This window comes from Cucumis sativus, chromosome 7, assembly GCF_000004075.3.
Source record: "Cucumis sativus cultivar 9930 chromosome 7, Cucumber_9930_V3, whole genome shotgun sequence".
Taxonomy (NCBI): Eukaryota; Viridiplantae; Streptophyta; class Magnoliopsida; order Cucurbitales; family Cucurbitaceae; genus Cucumis; species Cucumis sativus.
In genome coordinates, this window is record NC_026661.2 from 12,835,003 (window position 1) to 12,850,569 (window position 15,567).

Below are 15,567 nucleotides of genomic sequence, written 5' to 3' on the forward strand. Positions count from 1 at the left end.
CTTCATCATTTTTTTTATATCTTCTTTCATTATCTCTTTTCCTTCTCTTTTTTTTTTTTCTATGTATTTTATTTTCCATAGGAATATTTTGGAATCTTTTCATATCGTTTTTAAGATTTTTTTTAAATAATCTTATTTTGAAAATAAATGTAAAATGGAATAAGGCAGTAGAAAAAGTATGGACAAAAATAGGTCACTCAATTCCTAAATTCCTTCTACTATTGTTGTTCGTCCACGACTTTCTGAGTTGGCAATCGAAGTTATGGACGGGTCCACGATTTCATTCAATGAAATGAATTGGCGACCTGAACCCCACATTTTTTCATTATATATTACATATTTCAATTTCCAAATTTTAATTCTAAAAATATTTTTCCTTGTTAACTTTCCAATTTTAATTTGATTATATATATATATATATATATATATATGTTAGTTTGATTATTTATCAATCAAAATTATACATGTTTTCCTGTTTTCTTTAAAGAGTTTGCAATCCACGTGTATTTTGCAAAAAAAATTCATACTCAATTCTATTTTTATACATAATCTCGATTGGTGTAAAACTAACTAAATGGATTATTAAAATAGGAAGAGTGAATTTAATAAAATAAATGAAATTTAAAGATCGAGATATTTAATATAAATATATATATATATATATATATAAAAGAAATAAAAGAAGAATAAAAAATTTGTTAATAAGGAAATAACCAAAAGGTGATGTTAATTTAAGAAGAGAAATATATTTTTATGATTGAAGTTTGGGTTGGGATATTTAATATATATAAAAAGAAAAAGAAAAATGTGTGGAGTCCACACGGCCAACTCATCCACGACTTCACTACCCTATTTTTGTTATTACTTTTCGTCGTACCTATTTTTTACCTTACTTTTTAAAATAACATTATTTAAGAAAAAAAGTTTTCATTTTTAAAGGGCTAAATTATACAAATAAATAAATGATGGAAGACTTGATTCAAAAACTACTAAAAAGACAAACTTCCGGTCTACGTAAATATTTTGTCCATTTTATTATTTTTGACAATTTTTATTAAATTAAAATACGCCTAATTTTACCATTTGTGTCAAAATTGTCTTTCAAGTTTCAAAATTATTCTTGAACTTTTAAAAAGAGTTTAAAAAATACTCTTCTAGTTAGTTTTGGATGGAAACTTTTAGAGATTTTTTAAAAAATATAACAAACTGACAAAATATTTACACTATATAGAACAATTTTGGAAACGAAAAAACACACCGACCCACAAAGGGTAATACAAAAATTTCTCCACACATGTAATTTTTCTTCTAAACGATCATGATACGCGATTGTGTAGAAAATGATACACAATCATGTGGGTAATATCAACACCGGTCACACACACGTGTGTAATTCTTTTTCTAAACGATCATGATACTCAATCGTGTAGGAAATGATATATGATCGTGTAGGTAGTATCAACATCGATCACATGTGTGTGTGTTATTCTCTTTTAAATGATCATTATACACAATCATGTAGGAAATGATACACGATTATTAGTTCATGATAACCGATCAAGTAGTTCTGGTAATATATCTCATTGTTTGTTAGTTGTTTATGTGTTTGTCCCAGTAATATATTGCTTTTCTTTTAGTTAAATACCATTATGTTTTTAGTTTCTAACTATAATTTAGTTTGAATTTTTATGTTGTTTCTTTTGAATAATAGATTTCTTATGTGTTGGAATCTTTTGACAAAATTCAATACATTAAATGTCCATTTAAGTGGTTCATTGTCTACCAAAGTATTAAAGAAACTGTCCAATGGTTGACGAGCCACAAATTTATAATGTTTAGATTGTCTTATATTAGCTCCCTAATTTATAATGTCATTTTCAATTAAGCAAGTTGCTATGGGTAAGTATGGGCATTTCACTCAAGTGTTGAACTTGTTTTTATCTTTGGTAAATTATTGATAATTACATGGCACAATAATTGAACCATTACGAGGGTGACGTCAAAGAACTATTGCTTATGAAAGAAGTGACACCGACCTGTCTATCATTCACTCTGTTTCTTTTTCTTTGGTGATTTGAGTATATGGTTTTGTTTGCCTCTTGATCTTTTTTTTTTTTAAATAAAAGTTTGGTTGCTTAAATAAAATGGTTTTCTAGACATAAGTGAATTGTGGGTTTTTTGAATTTGGTAAATTTAGGAGCATCCCTCTATGTATCCTCTAGTAGATTTTCCCTTCCACTGTAATGGAATTGGACCGAGAAAAGTTAATGTGTTCTAGTTATTTCAAGGTGCTGGAACTTATGTGTATAGAATTGATGATGAAAGAGTAATTGATGCTACAAGGGCCGGGAGCATTGCTCATCTGATCAACCACTCTCGTGAAGTATGTATTACTTTAGTTTTTTATTTCTTTTTTTCTTTTATGTTAGTGTTCTTTATCCTTATGAGATGACTCATTAAATTAGGTGTAAGTAGAATTACGTTATATATATCATAGTGTTTTATGGAGATGAATGCAAGTTAGCTAAATTTTTCCTTAGATGCTTGGGAGTTAGAAGAGAAATTTAGATCGCATTTTTCTCTCATGAACTAAGCTATCATATTCTTACATAGTAACTATTACTCCACACATAAATGTTTAAGGATAAATAAAAGTTCAAATTAGAAGTGGACGTCCATTAGTTTTGGTGTGTATGCAAATTATTCTAAATCTACTATCTGATTGCCTAATAGTTGAAAACCTTAGTTTATTTACAAGAAATCAATTTGCTAATGATTGGTATTTGTTAACCACTGTGGAGTTGTTTTCTAACCATTATTCATCACTCAGTTTGAATTAGATATGAGAACACAACTATGGTAGAGAACACGAAGAGGGGCTGGCAGGATCTTATATTCCATAAGATTAGAGTAGTTTTTGACTTTGGAATATGATTTGGTACTTATTGTCTTACAATAAAGTTCAGTACTTTGGCTTCTGAAGAAGCTTCTCATTTGCATATATCTATGGTAATGATTTGAAATGCTTCAATTTACATTGTTGGATGATGTAGTTTTCGTAGTCTGTATTGTCTTCCATCCATATTTGAGAATCAAATTTCATTGTTGAATTCTGAACTTTTAACATATAATGAGATATGATTGTCACTTTTTTTTTATCACAATTTGTCTTGTTCTTTGTAACTCATAAACCATATGTTAGTCTTATCAACTCTTTTTTTGGCCAAACGTCTACATTCTTATCTCGTTAATAGTTTTAGTTGATATATGATTAATACTACAAGCGTTTATTTTCCTTCTATGGTTGTTGAAGCTTCCAATTGTTGAAGCTTCCAATAGAGATCGAAGAGGTCTTTCTCCTTACATAATAGGTTTATACAGTTCAAGACTGTAAATTTGGAATTAATTTTGGTTTTTGAATTCATTAATAGCAGTGCACATGTGGGTTCTCTTGTATGAGCATAGCTTGTTCTTCCTTTTTCTTCAATATAATAATGGTCGAAACTCAATTATTATATTTGACATTTTGTAACGTAAATTTGATGTTATTTTTTTATTGGTGTTTTCAATAATGTCGTTAAAGACATTGATTTTATTAAAAATAAAAATTGTAAGAATTTTTAGTGGCACATTTCAATACGTCGCAAAATATATTTGTAATGGTCACAAATTTACCTTTAGCAACAACATTATTTGTCACTAAAACATCACCTTTAGTGGCGAGTGCTATACGTCGCTATAAAAAATAAATAGTGACAGTTATGTTACTAAAAGCACGCAAACGTCACTAAAAGTACATCTTTTGCAGCGTGTAATTGTTGCATCGCTAAAACTTTTAGCTATACGGATACAACGACACTCCTAGCAACGAATGGCTCTGCATCGCTAAAAGTATTAGCTATACGGATACAACGACACTCAACGCTATCATCTGGTATGACAACCTGAGTTTCAGTTAAACCCAAGTAACGGTTAGGTTGTAATACAACTCTCCCACTGCGTTGAGGCATTCTCAACAATTGAGAAGGATGGGACTGACATGATGTGTTGGTTTCGTGAACTCTTGATGAGGGACCAACTTCATCAACAACCCTTGTTGATTCATTAGTAGCTTCACTTAATACTAATTTGCTTTGTGGTTAATGATCTCTCGTGTGGTCTTCCTCCAAGAAAGTAACATTTGTCGATACAAACACTCTATTTTATTTTGGATCAAAGAATATACCACATCTCGTTTCTTTAGGGTAATCAACAAATCAAATATGAATTGCAGTCTCTACTGCATACCCCAAAATGAGTTAGGCAATTGAGCGTAGCTCATCACTGAACCATGTCTAACAAGGTTCTATTTCTCCTTTTGATACACCATTTTGTTGAGGTGTGTCATGTGCTGAGAGTTGAGATTAAATTCCATAGTTCTAGAATCTCAAGTCCATGCACTTTCTACATCGATCATATCGAAGTATTTTAATCTTTTTACTTAATAAGTTTTTAACTTCAGCCTTATACTACTTGAACTTTTCAAGAGCTTCAGACTTATACCCCATTAAGTATAAATAATAGTACCTTGAATAATCATCTATAAAAAAGATGAAGTATTCAAAACCTCCTCTAGCTTTTACATTTATCGAACCACAAAGGTCTAAATGTATAGGTTCTAGGGGCTCTTCGGCTTTATAACATTTTCCATTAAAAGGTCTTTTAGTCCTTTTTTTTTTTATTAAGATTCACATTATGGTGACGAATCATCTTCTAACTCATTTAGAAGTTCATTCTTTACCAATCTTCCAATTTTATCGAGATTAATGTCACCTAATCTTAAATGCCAAAGAAATGTATTGTTATTTGGAGAAATTATTTGCCTTTTTTTTTTTTTAGTATTAGTAGTTTTAAACATCTCATGTTTTAAAAACGCTTTTGCTTCATTAGGTCTTAATACATACAAGTTGTTTTTAAGCTTAACCGAACAAATATGTACATTATTCTTTAAAATGAACGCTTCATTTAAAGAAGAAGAAAAAAACAACCGAGTACATTTGTTCAGTAAGTAAAGAAATAAAAATTAAGTTCCTCTTAATCTTAGGAACTATGTTCAAGTTTTCCAGAAAACAAGAATCTATTTCTGAAAGACAACTTAACATCTCCCACTGCACGAGCTGAAATGACATCTCCCGTTCCAACCTTGAGAGTCGTCTCACCCTCCTCGAGTTGCTCAAAGGAACTAGTTTCCTTTAAAGAAGAACAAACATGACTAGTAAACATGTTTCTAAGACAAGTAAATCATATTTACCTTCTTTTCTTTTCTTTTTTATTCTTCTTAAACATCTCTTGGAGGGAGTCCATGATTTAACGTGCAATGACCATGGTCTCGTGTTTCTTGCTTAGTATGTCAAACATACTGAACAAGAGATAGACGTAGGCCTTGTAATTGGCCTTTATCCAATGGTTATATGAATCTCTGACATTCTAAGATGCATTTCGAGTAGGGAAAGGAGGACATTCCTCCATTAAGACAAAGCATAGATCATTATTAACCAGAATCTTATTTAGGTTTTACTTCCACGTCGCATAATTTTTACTGACCAATTTTCATTTTTAAGCAACTGAATAATTGAAGAAGACATGTTGAAACAATCAATTGGCCGTATTAGTTATCTTTGTTTTAACCCATTAAAATAATACAATCAATTCAGCAAAAAAAAGTAATTAAAGAACCCTAATCAAACAAATGATTTAGTTTTTGCAACGATACTTCAAAAGTTTAGAGCAATAGCCACCGAAGGGTGATCAGCTACTCTCCTGAGTTGAGACAATCTCAGTTAATAACTAATACCAGAATAACTCATATTCCTATAGTTCTTAGCTACCGTTGTTCGGTCAAGGATTCATTAACTAACTTAATTCATCTTGTAAGTGTGACCCTACCATTTTCAGATCTCAGAGGTACGCTTCTACAAGCTACCGAAGGGAAAGACAACTATTAAAGATTAACCTAAGAAACCCTATCCATTTCTGGAGTTTGCATTGTTTCGACTCCTACAATCAGACCCTCCGAAGGATGGTCGCGCTAAAACGATACGCAGGCGGATCATATAAATCTCACGGTGCAACCTAATGGAGGAGACCGTAGGATACATTGACACGCGTCCTTCTCCCACTTACTATGAACATTTCCCCTATTCACCTTGTTATTGACCCATACAAACACACTCCGAAGGGAGGCCGCTCCTAGGGCGACACAAAGCCGAGTATGAATCTCACGTGTGAACTCTTAGAGACGTGAGAGCTAAAATTTGATATATCATATATACAATTTTCTCCCACTAAAATGTTCTATTAATTTAGGGTTTGTTGTACTTACCTAAACTCCGGCAAAATGAATCTATCTAAGTTTATTCTTATTATAACTCTTATAATAAAACTTTACTATAAAGTTTCTAGATGCACTAAAATATTTAATTTACCTAGTGACATCTCATTCTTAATAGGAACAAGGCTAATTCAACGTCGGTTTCGGGTCAGTTCCCAGGTAGAAGGTGTTCTGTAAACCGTCAACTTAAGTACCCCCAGCCTTATACAGAACTTTATCGTTGGAGTTCCCTTATAACCTTAAATCCTATCCATTCTTAGGGTTTCTAGGTATATTAAACAATTTAATTTACCTAGTGGCATCTTATGCTAATAGGAATAAGATAAGTTCAACGCCGACTCCGAATCAGTTCCCAGGTAAGAAGTGTTCCGTAAACCGTCAACTTAAGTACTTCTAACCTTAGACAGAACGTTACCGGTGGAGTTCCCTTATAACCTTATCCTATTTGTCCTATTTAGTTTCATTAAATTAAAAATATAATTCTAGTACTATTAGAATTAATGGTGATCTTAAATCTATTTAATTTTAAATAATTTAAAATTAAAACAAATTAATCATAAGATCCTATGTTTGCATGCAACTCTTTATTATAGATTGACGGTTTCTAATTATCAAATTTTATAACTATTATAAAATTACTTAATTAGTCCTATAATATGTATACTATGGTTTAACTAATTAAAACAAATTTTTTAAAAAATAAACCATACAACATGCAAAATATTATATTAATATAGCACTTATATTAATCTATGGATGTAATATGTTCAATGGAAATTTGATTTTTATCTTAGTTAATATAATATTTATATTAAAAAAATAAATCAACCAAGCATCCATAAGACATTAATTTAAATATAACAAATTTATATTTAACTAAGTAATGTCATGCGTCATCCTTATCCAATTTCATACATTTAAAATATCAAAATACTTTAAATAACGAATGAAATTCAAAATCATGCATTAATACTAAATATTATAACATTTATAATATATAAAAATGCATGAACATGCTTAAAAAATCATGCAACTAAAATATAACTTTTATATTTAAGAATGATGCATGATAATTATAATCCTATAATGGGATTTTAAATTATATGACATATATTATGCACATAATTAATTTAATCAAATATAATAATAGATTAAATAGCAAAATAGACCGAACCTTTAAGAATTAATTATATTATATTTATTTAATAAAATAAAAATAAAAAAAATGAAAAAAATCGGAGAAATTCGCGTGAATATGGAGTTGAACCCACCAACCTCCATGAAACATAGTAGTTCATTAGCCATTGCACCAGTTTCATCACCCTCTCACCTAAAGAACGTGAAACTTTATATACGTTTGTTCCGGTTTTCGTTACGTCCTAGCAACTCGTCATTGAATCTCATCGAACAACACAAACTTACAAACTCCATTACAAAATTAAAATGCTCAAAACAACGGGCCCTTACATTAATCAAATTAATCAAAAACTGTAATCTAAACTGCCAAAATCGAAAACATTTATTTTGCAAACCACATTTATAATGCAAAAATAAATTTCATCTAAACCAATGCAAATTTTAAAATTCCCAATTAAAAGTTGAGATGACTCTGATACCAATTGAAGGGATAAAAACCCTATGGCAGCTGAAGAATTAAATAACAATTACTCAATTTAATTTGGAAATCTTAAAATACCGATACATTGGCAAAATTTTAGAATAAAAAATCTAAATAAATTCTAAACATGTGCTTTTAAAGATAAGACATGAGAACTTACTTTCGATGATGTCTCTGAATCTATAACTCAATCTCCAAATTGAGACACCACCCGTCGGACACCTTCCTATCCTCTGGGATGAGATTGGTTCGTGGGAACCAATTGGGATAAGAAAAGAAGTTTAGAGATATTTGAGAGAAACTCTTTTTGTAGAGAGAAAAAGTTTTGGCTTTTCTCTTAATGAACTTGGCTTAAGAAAACTGTTTTCTTCTAGATATTTATAGCTCTCTTTCCTTCTTGGAGTAGGAAAAGGAGTAGGAGAGAATCATCAGATTCTTAATATCAAATCTACTAATTAATTAAATTATATTTCATTCAAATCTTATTTGAATAAATATCTCTCCAATATTTTATACATTTATATTAATATAATTAATTAAATCATATTTAATTAATATATCTGCAATATCATTTTATAAATTTAATTAAATCAAATTAAATTATTAATCAATTCTACAATTAATTAATAGTTAATAGCTAAGTTAAATATAAAATATTTAACTTAAATTAATTTTGAATCATATTCAAATATAAGTTTCTCTCATAACCAAAAATTTTAATATGAATCCAATTCACATTAATATTTGAACTTATTCAAATATTTTATCTCTCATAAATTAATTTTGAATCATATACAAAATTAAATTTATAATAAAGTTTCACAAACTTTATATTATAATGTATCACTATACATTAAACTAATTCTCTAAGTAAATTTGAACATTTCAAATTACAACTAATATAAATAAATCTCATTACCCTTTACGAGCTAGGAAGGGGATCTAATAGACCTACAAATCAGAAACTACAACGATCTGAGATTAATTGGCTAAACTTATTAACCACATTAATCAATATTCGTTAACTATGTGTACACTCCACTAAAGACTTACAGCTGAACTCTTCTCACTGTAGATATATTTCTATGTCCACGGATATAGACCAATAACAGTAAGTTAGTCCTTCATGAGTGTTTGTAACACTAGCTGGGTCAATTTACCGTTTTACCCCTGAATTACCTCTAATCCTTAAATATTAGTGCTCCTCCAATGAACAACATGTTTATGGTCCTACCAATAAACAGAAACACGTATCATGCCATGGAGAGGGTAGGGCCATTTGTTCAAGACCTGGAGACACCATTTAAGGGAACACTCATCTACTTACTCTAAAGTAAGGAAGGAGTGAATTCCATCTTGCGTAATTATGTTTCCAGCTCCCCACTCGGTCTGGTCCCCAAAATGATAAGCTTATTGGTCAGTGATCTGGCAACTCTCACCCGTACAAATCAAATGACAATCTCTCGCAAACAGGAGTTCATAACACACTCAAGATTAAGACTATGTTACCTAGGTCATCCTAGTGAAATAGAAACCTAACTAGTTAATGGAGTTACATCTAGTGGTTACTAATTCGCGATCTGGTCTTATGCAAACTCATTGCATAGGATACAATCACTCGCATGTCAACTACACGAACGCGTTGGATCATTGCGTTTGTATCAAATACAAAGTGAGTCGTATCAATAGTGTTACCAAGATAAGGTATCCAGCCTTAACCCTATACTATAAACCCTTTAAGCTGATTTTGAATATTGATCCCTATATGTCTTTACATACTGTTCAAGACTCATTAAACAACTTAGGATGTTAGTTTAATGAATTTGGGTTATTAAGAAAAAACTAATAATTTAATCAATAACAATTATTACAATAATAATACTTTATTAATAACGGTCAATGGATTATATTTACAATCTACGAGTTTTAGGACATAAATCCCAACAACAACATCTATTAACCACTAGAATAGCCTCCTCCTATATCAACTGGGTGTATCATGGACAACCCTTAACCTTGAATAAAGGTATATAAACAGTTAATGAAGAAACAGGTAATAGTTACCAAATAGTTGATGAAGGGACTAGCAGTAACTCAATAGTTGATGAAGGAACTAGCAGTAACCCAATAGTTGATGAAGGAACTAGCAGTAACCCGATTATTGAAGAAAATTAAATGTTAAATATGTTGCATGACTTACAAGTTGGTATTGAAGAAGTAGAAGAGAGGGAGGAAGGTTTAGAGTTAGAAGAAGACAGAACAAATAACGTATTTAAGGAGTTACTAAATCAAGCAAGTTGTGACCTATACCCCGGGTGTTCTAAATTTTCGTCACTAAATTTTTTGGCTAAAATGATGCATGTCAAGATTCTTAATGGTTGGACCAACAAGTCCTTCGATATGATGTTGGAGTTAATAAAACGTGCATTTCCAATATGTAGTACTAACATCCCTAGTTTGTTCTATGAAGCCAAACAAAAATTACGTGATTTGGGCTTAGGGTACGAGACTATCCATGCTTGTAAGTATGACTGTGTATTGTTCTAAAAGGAGTTCAAGGACTTGCAACATTGTCCGACTTGTGGTGAGTCTCGATATAAGATTAATTCCAATAGATCACGAAATAAAATTCCACAAAAGGTGTTGCGTTATTTCCGTTGGTGCCTAGATTACAACGATTGTTTGTCTCAAAACGCACGATTGTCATGTACTTCTTCCAATCAGTGTTAGGACATTCTTACCAAAAAATGTGTACACTGCAATTACTGAACTGTGCAGTTTTTTTCTTGATTTGTGCGCCATGACGATAAAAATAAGTGATTTGCATAGATTGTAGTCAGATATTATAATTATATTGTGCAAATTGGAAAGAATATTTCCACCTGCTTTTTTCAGCATCATGGTACACCTTGCAGTTCACTTGCCATATGAGATGAAAGTTACTGGTCCGGTTTATTAAAGTTGGATGTATCCCGTTGAAAGGAGTCTCCGCATACTAAAACAATATGTTCATAACAAAGCACGTCCTGAGGGGTCTATTGCAGAAGAATATCTTATGAACGAATCAAGTACTTTTTGTTCACACTATCTGAAGGGGATTGAGACTCAATTCACTAGAGATGATCGAAATGATAATAGCATTGAAGAAGATGAGGTCATTGGTGAGTATGAAGTATTCGTTCGGAAAGTACGACCATTAGGAGCGTCATGTTTACGAAGTTTATCGCAAGACGAGAAACGACTCTTTCATTGGTACATCCTCAGCCATGTACATGAAATAGCTGAAAACCGGAGATACAAATTTCTATACATATTTTAGGGTTCTATACTTCGCCGACACACAAACTCACAATTGTGTACTTTAGGAAACACTTGCTTCTGATATGTTGTCGAGGTGAAAGCTTTTCTGAACTGTTTAAACGACACCAACGTTCATTTGTTGATTGGTTCAAAGCTCAGGTATTTCGAGTGAATGACTTTGAGCATTTCTACCCTATACATATTTTATACATATATAAGTACTTTTATGCTAAACCAAGTTATGGTAGAAATTCGTAACAATTCAAACATTTCTGAAGATTTGTTTTCACTCACAATGGGACCATCACTAGATGTTTGCTGTTACAGTGGATGCATTGTTGGTGGCGTACGATTTCACACGTTGGAGCGTGATTTCCGACGCACAACACAAAACAGTGGAGTCATGGTAATCGGGAAAGGGAGTGGAGGCAGTGCGAACAATAATTTTTATGGTGTTTGGACGAAGTGTTGAACGTTCAATATCCATTTGGACCACGTGCTTGGTTATTCAAGTGTCGATGGTTTGACACAAACAAAAATAAAAATCATAGAACACATGAACAACTAGACTACAAATCAATAAACAAGTCCTATTTTTGGTTCGTTGAGGAACCCGTGATTCTTGCAACCCAAGCACATCAGGTGTTCTACCTTAAGTATCCTAAAAATGGTATCAATTGGAAAATTGTTCAAGTGGTGAAAAATAAACGTGTATAGGACGTGCCAGATATGGAAGATATCGAGAATGATCAACTTAATGTAATGAAAATCATCGTTGAACATCGAGTGGACGAACACATCATTGAGGATGACACTCTGTGTAGGACTGGAGTTGATCCTACAATAGTGGAAAGACCAAATGTTTGTAATGTCGTGGAAAATTTCATAAACGATGAAGATGACAAACAATTATCACATCAAAGCGAGTTGTGCGATGATGAATAACTATGTTTCTTTGACGTATACACATATTTAATCATTTTTCTATACATTAATTATGTTGTGATACTCATGTTTATTTGTTTAATGTTTTGTTGATTTTTATGTATGTAGATATGAAGTCTAGCATTGGATAACGCGGGTGGTTCGTCGTCCGTAGACGACACTTTAGGTTCGTAATAATATCATGTTTGTCATGTCTTTAAGTTATGCTTGTTGTATATAATATCATTTTCACAGTAAACCCCTCTCATTCGACTCCCATTGCGAGGAGAGTACGACGACATTCTAGAAACATATATGTCGAACAATACGCACAACAAAATGGGAGAATTTCCATTTCCATCCCCCCTGGAGGGGATGGGTCTGTCTCACCACACGCCCATCGTTTCAATTGCACGATCGGTGTACTGACACGAGACACGTTTCCTATTCAGGTCCTAAAGTGAGTAGATGTGCTACCGAAGTGCATTGAGGTCGTCAAGGGCGGCCTAACGGTAAGTCTGTAAATTCATAAACATTTATGTATGCTTCTATTTCCTTATTAAAGCTTTACTGACTTGAAATATATTTCTTTTGTAGCAATTTTTTGTCTTTGATCTTAACGATCCAATACTGAATCGATTTGTTGAGCATCAAATGCTCACTGTGTGGAAGGAATTCAGGTCAAGTAATCATTGCCATTTTAAGAAATTTAGTGACCCTGAACAAGCACGAGCAAACCCACCCTCCGAGATGGATCAATTGGGTGGAAGATTGACACTTTCTATGTGATCACTACATCACTCGACAGTTTCAGGTAATTATTTATAAACCTTTATGTTACAATAATAACGTTTTCATCATTGTCATTTTTGGAATGTATAGGAGCAATCAAGTATGTGTGAGGTTGTTAGGGCGCAAAAAACTTACAACCGTAGGAGCGGCACAAAGTCGTTTGTTCAGAGACAAGTAGAGCTCGCTGAACTGCAAGGTCGCCTTGTACATTGTGTTGAGTTATTGAAAGAAACTCACGCCAATAGTAGTGGCAAGTTCATTTCACTAGCTGCAGAGGATGCTTTCGTAAGTTTTAGAAAAGTTTATGTTTGGTTATACTTTAATTATTCTATGTTTTTAATTCTAACAATCTCTCAAACTTATTACAAGCTTCTGTTGTGCTGAATCAGATGGTGGATCTTAGTCTCAGCCCATCCCAGAGGGTTATAAACCACTAACTCAGGACGAGATATGCGAGACAGTTTTGGATAGACGATCGGGCTACTCAAAAGGTCTTCATTGGGGCCCAAAACCCAGGTCTAGAATTGCAGCTTCATCTTCTTCCTCCAGTATCTATCACTACCAGACACACATAGTAGAGGTTAGCGACCTTAAAGTGAGATTTGACAACACTAACTGAATTCTCGAAGAATAATGCCTGAGGGACAAGGAGCGAGATCGACCAATTGCGGACCAAGCACGACAAATGGAAGAGATGAAGAAGATGATCGAGGAGATGAGTCGTGCATAGAGAGGCCCGTGATCACTTGGGTACGCACTTTTCAATATTTAATTTGTTTAACTTTCCATATGTGATATTCTAACAATACTTTCATGTTATTTGTAGGTTTGGCGTCCACTACACGAGAGCATTAGATATTAAGTTTTTATTAATTTTATGTAATTTTTTTAATTATGTAATTAATTTCTTGTATCGAACATATTTAACTTATCATTTGATTTCGTAATGAATAATACTTTTATTTCTGTCACTTTACTACAAATTTTATATCAAGTAAACCAATAATAATATAAAAATAAAAAAATAAAAACCTTTTCCGACGCAGACGTCGCGGAAGGCTTATGCGATGTCGACATAGCATAAGCCTTCCGCGATGTTTGCGCCGCTGAAGCCTTTCACAACGTCTGCGCCGTCCAAATATTCCACGACGTCTGCGCCGTCAAAACTTTTCGCGACGTCTGCATCGCCACAAACTTTCGCAACGTCGGTGGCTCAAAATCCGTCTGCTACATATTGGGATCGTGTGCGGGGGAAATACTTGACGACGTGGCAGCGAGCGGCGTCGCAGAAAGTATCCCCGACGGACTTTTACCGATGTGTCTGCCGACGTCGTTTGCGGTGTCTCGATAGCTTTTTGCGACGTTGTTTTTGTTTTCGGCGCCGTGTCTGTGCGTCCGAAAAGAGTTAGTTTCTTGTAGTGTGGCTAACGATCATCGAGAATGGTGGTTAGAGATAGTTAATAATGGTCAATGTAAAACGATAACTCAATGTTGGTGACAGTAGTCTCCGGAAGTCAATCCACGACAGTCACCAAAAAATAGTTGTTAGCAATTGACTGACAATGGTCACTAAAAGATTATTGACAAAGTTGACCACCAATGGTCATCGAAAAATGATTGAAAAGAGTCAACAAACAATGAGTGCTAAAAGTTAACTGATAATGGTCATCAAACAACAATTGACACAAGTTGGTCGAAAACGGACACCAAAAAATGGTCTTCTGTAGTTCAACTGTTATAAAAAAATGATTGACAAAAGTTGGCCACAACGGTGATTAAAAATAGTCGACAAAAGTTGGCCGACATCAGTCACCGAATAACAATCGACAAAGTTTGCTTGACAGCGATCACCAAAACATGATCTTCGGTAGTTGACCAACAACAGCTAACAAAAAATGATCTACAAAAATTGGCTAACAACCATCATCGTAAACAATCGATAAAAGTTGGTCGAAAATAGTCACTGAAGAACGATCACCAAACAATGATAGACTAAAGTTGACTGACAACGATCAATGAAAGTAAGCTAACAATGTTCATTAAAGAAAACGATCGACGAAGGTCGACAAGCACCAATCACTAAAAATAGTTAATGAAGTTGGTCAGTAATGGTCATCAAACAATAGTTGACAAAATTTACTTGATAACGATCACCAAAAAATGGTCATCGATAGTTGGCCATCAACTATTACAAAAAAGCGGTAAGTTGGTCAGTAACAGTCACAAAAAAGACCAGAGAAAGTTGATCGACAACGATCATCGAATAGTGTTCAATGAAAGTTGACCAATAATAATCACCTAATAACGATTGAATATAGTAGGTGTCGGAGGTTTGACCCGTTGCGATTATAAAAAAAACTAAACAAGAAAAATGACCATCAACCGTTGATAAAAAATAGAATCCCAAAAACGATGATTAGAGGTTTGACGATGATGTTCGCCAGCTATCAATGGTGTGTCAGTGAAAATTATAAAAAACGATAAAAAAAATATAGTAGAAAGTTAGTCGACAGTGGTTGTCAAAAAGTGGTTGTAAAAAAACGATAACAAAAGGATGTAGGCA